We start from the raw sequence: 7,739 nt of genomic DNA, 5'->3' as shown, positions 1-7,739 counted from the left end.
CATTGATGGACTCAGGTGTGGCAGCGGTAGTGAGGTTGGCCCAGAATCGAACATTGTTTCGTTCTGCTGTGCATAGGGTCGCTATGAGTCGGTTCTGACTCGATGGCACCTGACAACAACAACAACAACAACTAAAGCAAATGGAAGAAATGATTAACTAAAAGAGCTAAACATAAGATTTCAAAGGCCCATGTCAACTACACCATAATGAGTCAATGCTGTTATGAGCCTGTAAGACCTGTAATCTTTTAATTATTTGGTTGATGTGGAAAATTTGTATGTCACATTGTTTCTAGATCTTTTCCATTGCCCTTTTATTCTGATGTTGTTGTTGTTGAAGAGCCATCAAGTCAGTTCCGACCCATACCACCTCTGTACAGGGTTTCTGAGGAGTGGCTGGTGGGGTTGAACTGCCAATCTTGCAATTCAAACTGACTTTGCGATCCAACACATTATCTTGCAATGCCACATTGTTATGTGCCATGGAGTTGGTTCCAACTCATAGCGACCCTGCATAGGGTTTCCAAGGCTGTAAATCTTTAACGAGAGAAGAATGCCTCATCTTTCTCCCATGGAACAGCTGGTAGTTTCGAACTGCTGATCGTGAGATTAGCAGCCCAATTCATAACCACTACGCTACCAGTGCTACATTAGGATTCCTATTATTCTGAATACTATTAGGTTAATCACTTTGAAGCTATAGTTATGTGGTAAAATATAGCATGGTTTCACACCAAGTTAATATAGCTAGTGAGAAAATAATTAATAGAATGACAGCAGTTATCCCAAAGTGGCAGCTGTATTGCTCAGAGTTTTTCCTTCTTACACTTAGACTATAAAATATAAAATAATGGAAGAAACATGAAAGGGGGTGGTTTTCAGTTATACATAAGTTCCTAAGTAATGTAACCATTCCGGTTTCAGTAATGGGAATTTTCAAAGATTTAAAGCAAATATGCAAAAATCCATTATACCAGGATGCTTGGAGCAGAGTAAAATACTGTATTTGGTGTGTTTTCGTTTTGTTTCTTTGGTAGAGCTTATTAGGTGCATCTTCTAAAACGTTCCTTCTGCTGGATCTCCAGGGATGTGGAAGTCCTCAGAATCCCACTGTACCAAGATGGCAGCTGATTTTCTGCTCAGTCACAATTTTACTTGAAAGCAAGAATTGTCCTAGCACCTCTAACATTATTCCAAAAAATTTTAATGTACAAAGCAGAGTTTAATTTAAAAAAGAAACTACTGCTTAGTCACTATAAGTGAAGTATCATAATTTCAGAATAAACATTTGATTAAAGATTCTAAGAGATTCTGTTAATAGTGTATTTAAAAGAGAACTGGTATCTTGACTGTGTGTAATTTTTTGAAACTTGTTTAAAAACCAAATACCCCTGCAAATAGATCTAGCCTGCCTTATTTAAAAACTTTGCAATTTTATTTTACAGAAATTATTTTGCTGGATTTACAAATAGAATTTAAGAAAAGAAAAACAAAGAAGAAGATTTCAAAGCACAGCTCAAAGTCAGCCCTGGGACCATCAAGGGAGATGTCGAGGTCCTATGTCGGGGTCCCGCCTCGACAAGGAAGTGTGGGTGTCACAAAGAAGGGAGATCTGGCGGCGAAAGTGATTGAGAAAGAGAGAGACGAAATATATACAAAAAAGACAGACACACAGATATGATGCAAGCTGGCAGGTAGACAGATCTGCAAACATTTTGCCTAGCATTGCACAGCATTGCCTGCAGATTTCACTCTACCTCAGCCTTTTATTCTCTTTTTTAGGGAGGGATTTGTTACAAAGGAAGGATGTAATTCACTCAGGGAGGATGTCACAAAGGGAGGATGTGATTAAGGCAGGATACGGAACTGAAATGTGATTAACCATTCAAAACAGGACATAATGATTCACAGGAACAACTTTTAAGATATTTTCATAGTTTTTCTTAACAATCTAACATTTTTATTTTTACAGAAAAAAAAGGTTCAATCAAGCTGTTATATATTAACATTTAGGCTTAAATGATCTAGAGCAACAACGTACAGTTTCTTAAGGATACATAACATAAAGCAAGGTTCCTGAAAGGAGCCAGGCTGTCTCTGTACACTTTGCAAACTTTTGTTTGTGAGCAAGATCTCAGGCACCGGGCTTCATTTGTCTATACCTAAAATGCTACATTGTTCTTAATATTCCTATATACTTTCAGGAGGAAGGAGAGCATCTGGGTTAAACTGATGATATTCAGAGGTGGTTTAATGGGGCTGCCACTGATCAACCCAGGGTCTGCATATGCTGTCCCCAGCAGGGAGAGGAGTGGAGTGCGGGACCCTACCCAGAGAAGTAGTGACATCAGAGATGGAGACAGAGATGATGATGTGGAAAGATGGAGCAGCTGGGGACTCTGGACTCAGGGAGTGAGAGGGGCTGTGTTCTGGTGGTCAGGGGGCAGGCTTGCGGGGTGTACCCTTTGGTTTTTTGATGATGCATGGAGGAAATTGTAATCATTGCAATGAAATTATATATGATAGGATGAATGTAAAGCTAATGTTCTCCCATGTAAACTATCATGTAATTCACAACAAAAACTTTTTTTAAAAAAAGACAAAGCAAGTATTATAATGAAATGCAGCACAAACCTGGAGTTATAAAACCAAGAGGGAAGAGCATGCTCAGCATTTCTCAAGCTGAAGGAACTCAGGATAAAATGCAAGTCTTGATTTATAATATTAAAGGATTCTGTGGGCAAAATGTTGAACAATGTAGTAAGGAAAAAGGGAAGATAGGAGAAATACACAGAGTCACTGTACCAAAAAGAATTAGTTAACATTCCTCTCTTTCAAGGGATAGCATATGGTATTGAAGGAAGAAGTACACGCTGCATTGAAGGCTTTCGTTAAAAAAAAAAAAAAAAAAAATATTCTCCAGAAACTGACAGAACACCAGTTGAGATGTTTTAACAAACAGATGCAATACAGGAAGTGCTCACGCATCTATACCAAGGAATCTGGCCAACCACCTAAAAGAGATCCATATTTGTGTCCATGCCAAGAAAAGGTGATCCAAAGGAATGTAGAAAGTATCAAACAATATCATCAATATCACTCGTAAGTAAAATTGTTCTGAAGATAATTTAAAAATGATTAAGTTGTGCATCATTGGGGAACTGCTGGAAATTCAAGCCAGATTCAGAAGAGGATGTGGAAAAAGGGATATCATGGCTCATGGCAAATGGATCTTTACTGAAAGCAGAGAATGCTATAAAGATGTTTACCTTTGTTTTATTGACTATGCAAAGGCATAAAACGGTGTTTAATTATGTATAACAATGTGAAGAATGGGAATTCCAGAACATTTCATGTGTTCATTCAGAATAATCTATACATAGATCAAGAGGCACTCATTGAAACAAAACAAGGGGATACTGCACTGTTTAAAAGCAGGAACAGTACGCACCAGGTTGTATCTTTTCACCATATTTATTAAATCTCTATGCTGAGGAGCTGGACAACATGAAGAAGAATATGGAATCAGGAATGGAGGAAGACTGATGAAATGAAGATGACACAACCTGGCTTTCAGAAAGTGAAAAAGACTTGAAGCACTTACTGATCAAAGTCAAAGACTACAGCCTTTAATATGGATTATACCTCAACATAAACAAAAGTCATCAAACTGGACCAATATGCAACATCATAATAAATGCAGAAAATATTGCAGTTGTCAAGCATTTCATTTTACTTGGATCCACAATCAACACTAATGGAAACAGCAATCAAGAAATCAAAGGACATATTTCCTTGGACAAATAATGCTACAAAGCATTTCTTTAAAGTGTTAAAAAGCAAAGATGTCACTTTGAGGTCTATGGTACACTTGACCTAAACCATGGTATTTTCATTTGCCGTACATAAACATTAATGCTGAACAACTAATAAGGGATAAAAAAGAAGAATTGGTGCATTTGAAGAATATTGAAATTACCATGGACTGCCAAAGAATGAATAAATCTGTGTGGGGAAAAGTACAGTCAAAATGCACCTTAGACAAAAACAAGGTGAAACTTAATCTCACATACTTTGGACATGTTATCAGGAGGGACCAGTACCTGAAAAGGGACATCATGTTTGGTAAAGCAGAAGGTCAGCAAAAATAAATAAATAAAAGGAAGACCTTTGATTTCTTGAGTGTTGATAGTGAATCCAAGCAAAATACAGTCTTTGACAACTTCAATGTTTTCTCCATTTATCCTGATGTTATTTATTGGTCCCTTGGTGAAGATTCTTGTTTTCTTTACATTTATGTACAACCCATATTGAAAACTGTGGTCTTTGATCTTCATCAGTAAGTATATCAAGTCCTATTCTGTTTCAGGAATCCTGGTGTGGCACTGTACAACAGGCACTGGACCATAAGACCAGTGGTTGAAACCCACCGGCCACTTCTCAGAAACACTGTATAGGGTCGGTATGAACAGAACTGACTTGAGGGCACTTATCATCAGTAACAACTTCACATTCAACAAGCAAGGTTGTATCATCTGTATATGGCAGGTTGCTAATGAGTCTTTCTCCAATCCTGATGCAATGTTTTCTTCATATAATCCAGTTTCTCAGATTCTTTGCTCAACATACAGACTGAATAAGTATGGTTAAAGAATACAACCCTGACACATACCTTTCCTTATTTTAAATCATTCAGTGTTCCCTTGTTCTGTTTTAACAATTACTTCTTGATCTAGGTACAGTTTCCTCATGAGTACAAGGGTTCCATAATACTCATGCGTCACAATGTTATCCCTAGCTTGTCATGATCCACACAGTTGAAAGCCTTTGCAAAGTCAATAAAGCATAGGTAAACATCTTTCTCATATTCTCCATTTCATCAAAGATTCCTCTGATGTCAGCAATAACATCTTCATTCCATGTCCTCTTTTGAATTCAGCTTCAAACCTCTGGCAGTTCCTTTTAATGTACTGTTGCAGTCGCTTTTTGAATTATCTTTAGCAAAATTTATTGGCATGTGGTATTAATGATGTTTTCCAATGATTTCTGAACTTAGTTGGTCACTTCTCTTTGGAATTGGCAAAAAATATGGATCTCTTCCAAGCAGTTGGCCAGGTAACTGTCCTCAGAATTTTTTTGCATAGATGAATAAATGCCCCCCAGTACTGATTAAGTGTGTTGAAAGATTTCAATTTGATATCCATCAATTCCCAGACCCTTGTTCTTTACCAATGCCTCCAGTACACCTTAGACTTCTCCCTTCAGTATCATTGCCTTTTGACATATGCTACCTCTTGAAATGGTTGATCATCAACCATTTCTTTTCTTTTTGGTACAGTGCTTCTGTGTATTCTATCCATCTTTTGATGCTTTCTGAAACATTCAATATTTTGTCCATAGGATCCTTCAATATTGGAAATCAAGGCTTGATTTTTTTTTTTTTTTTTTTTATTCAGTTCGTTGAGTTTGAGAAATGCCAAGAGTGTTCTTCCTTTTTGGTTTTCTAACTCCAGGTCTTTGCACATTTCATTATAATACTTGACTTTGTCTTCTTGAGTTGCCCCTTGAAATTTTCTGTTCAGCCCTTTTACTTCTTCATTCCATCCATTTTTTTTTTTAGCATTTCTATGCTTGAGAGCAATTTTAAGAGTCTCATCTGACATCTATTTTGGTCTCTTCAATCTTTCTTGTCTTCTTAATGACTTTCAGCTTTCTTCCTGTATGACTGTATGATGCTCTTGATATCATCCCACAACTCATCTTGTCTGCGGTCATAAGTTTCTAATGCATCAAAACTGTTCTTGAGACAGGTTTTCATGGGCTAAATGGGTCAGAGGTAAATAGTGATGCATGCTCAAACTTGGGCCAACAGGGCTCTATAATACAGGGATTGAGGCATAGTCTGAAGAGGGGAAATAATACTAAGATGCTTGACTCTCTTATGAATATTGGTTTCCCTTGCCTACTATTGTAAAATAGACACTTGAATGGGATAGAAAGGAATATAGGGAAACATGATAACCAAAAGCTTGTAATCCTGTCTTCAGCCTATAACTGATTGGAATACCTAAAGGGGGTTCTACAACTTGCCCAGTGAAATAGACCTCTTGCAGAGCTTTTGCAGTGTATATGAGCTTAGGTGGAATCCTCAGCCCCATCCAGAACCTTCTGAAGTGGGACATTCCCACTAGAAAAGACATGCAGACCAGCCTGAAACAGCTAGAGTGACAGAAGATACATCTTCAAAGAAAGATCATCAGGAAAAACCCAAAACAAAAATGGCAGTATGATTGGCTACTACAAGAATAATCAAGCAATCAAGCTCCTTCAGGACAAACACCCCTCTAAGACTAAAACTCAAAGAGTTGTATCCCATCAACAAATGAGAGCCTTTACTCCATTTGCATCATCCAGTTTCATCAACTTTGAGGAGGCAGCTCTTCCCCAGTCAGATTTTGAGTATCTTCCAGCCTTAAGGACTCATCTTCTGACACTATATCTGACAATATGCTGGTGCCATTCATCATATTTCAATATTCAGTAATCTAGGGCCATCTGACAATGTTTCACTGCTGTTTATAAGGTTTTCAGTGGCTAAATACTCAGAAGTAGTCCACATCTCCTTCCTTGTCTGTCTTAGTCTGGAAGCTCAACTGAAACCTGTCTACCATGTTGACCCTGTTGGCATTTAAAATACCAGTGGCATAGCTTCCAGTTTCACAGCAACTTGAAAGCCACTACAGTATGACAAACTGAAAGATGAGTGGTCTGTCATTAAATTGTTGTTAGGTGCCATCCAGTCATTTCTGACCCATAGTGACCTTATGCACAGCAAAACTTAACAGCATCCAGTTCCACATCATCCTCTCTATTGCTGCTATGCTTGAGCCCATTGCTGCTGCTATAGTGTCAGTCCATCTTGTTGGGGGAGTCTCCCTTTTTTTTCGCTGATCCTCCACTTTACCAAGCATGATATCATTTTCCAGGGACTGGTCCCTCCTGATAATATGTCTAAAGAATGACAGAAGTCTGATCTTCTTGGCTTCTAGGGAACATTCTGGTTGTACTTCTTCACACACAGATTTGTTTGTTCTTCTGACAGTCCATGGTACCTTTAAAATTCTTCTCCAACACCATAACTCAAATGCATCAATTTTTCTATGGTCTTCCATATTCACTGTCCAACTTTTACATGCATATGAGTCTACTAAAAATACCATGGATTGAGTCAGGTGCAGTTTAGTCCTCAGACTGACATATTTGTTCTTAAACACTTTAAACAGGTCTTGTGCAATAGATTTGCCTAATGTACTGTGTCATTTTATTTCTTGACTGCTGCTTCCATGAGTGTTGATGGTTGATCCAAGCAAAATAAAGTCTTTGATAACTTCAATCTTTTCTCCATTTATCATGATGTTATTTATTGGTATGGTGGTGAGGATTTTTGTTTTCTTTACATTGAAGTACAATTCATAAGATTTACAGTGGCTAATAATTTGGAACTAGTCCACCTCTCCTTCTTCTGAGTTTGACTTAGTCTGGAAGGTCAGCTGAAACCTGTCCACCATGGGTGACTTATCCAACATTCAAAATACTGGTAGCATAGCTTCCAGCATCACAAAAACATCCAAGCCAACACAGTGCAACAAACTGACAGACAAATAGTGGGGTCGTTACTAGATCTACTAATCCTTAAAAACTGAAACAATACAAAATTATCTATACAATTATTTAAATAG

The sequence above is a fragment of the Chrysochloris asiatica genome, unplaced genomic scaffold (genome assembly GCF_000296735.1).
Source record: "Chrysochloris asiatica unplaced genomic scaffold, ChrAsi1.0 scaffold00120, whole genome shotgun sequence".
Taxonomy (NCBI): domain Eukaryota; kingdom Metazoa; phylum Chordata; class Mammalia; order Afrosoricida; family Chrysochloridae; genus Chrysochloris; species Chrysochloris asiatica.
Note: the sequence above shows the minus strand (reverse complement) of the source record.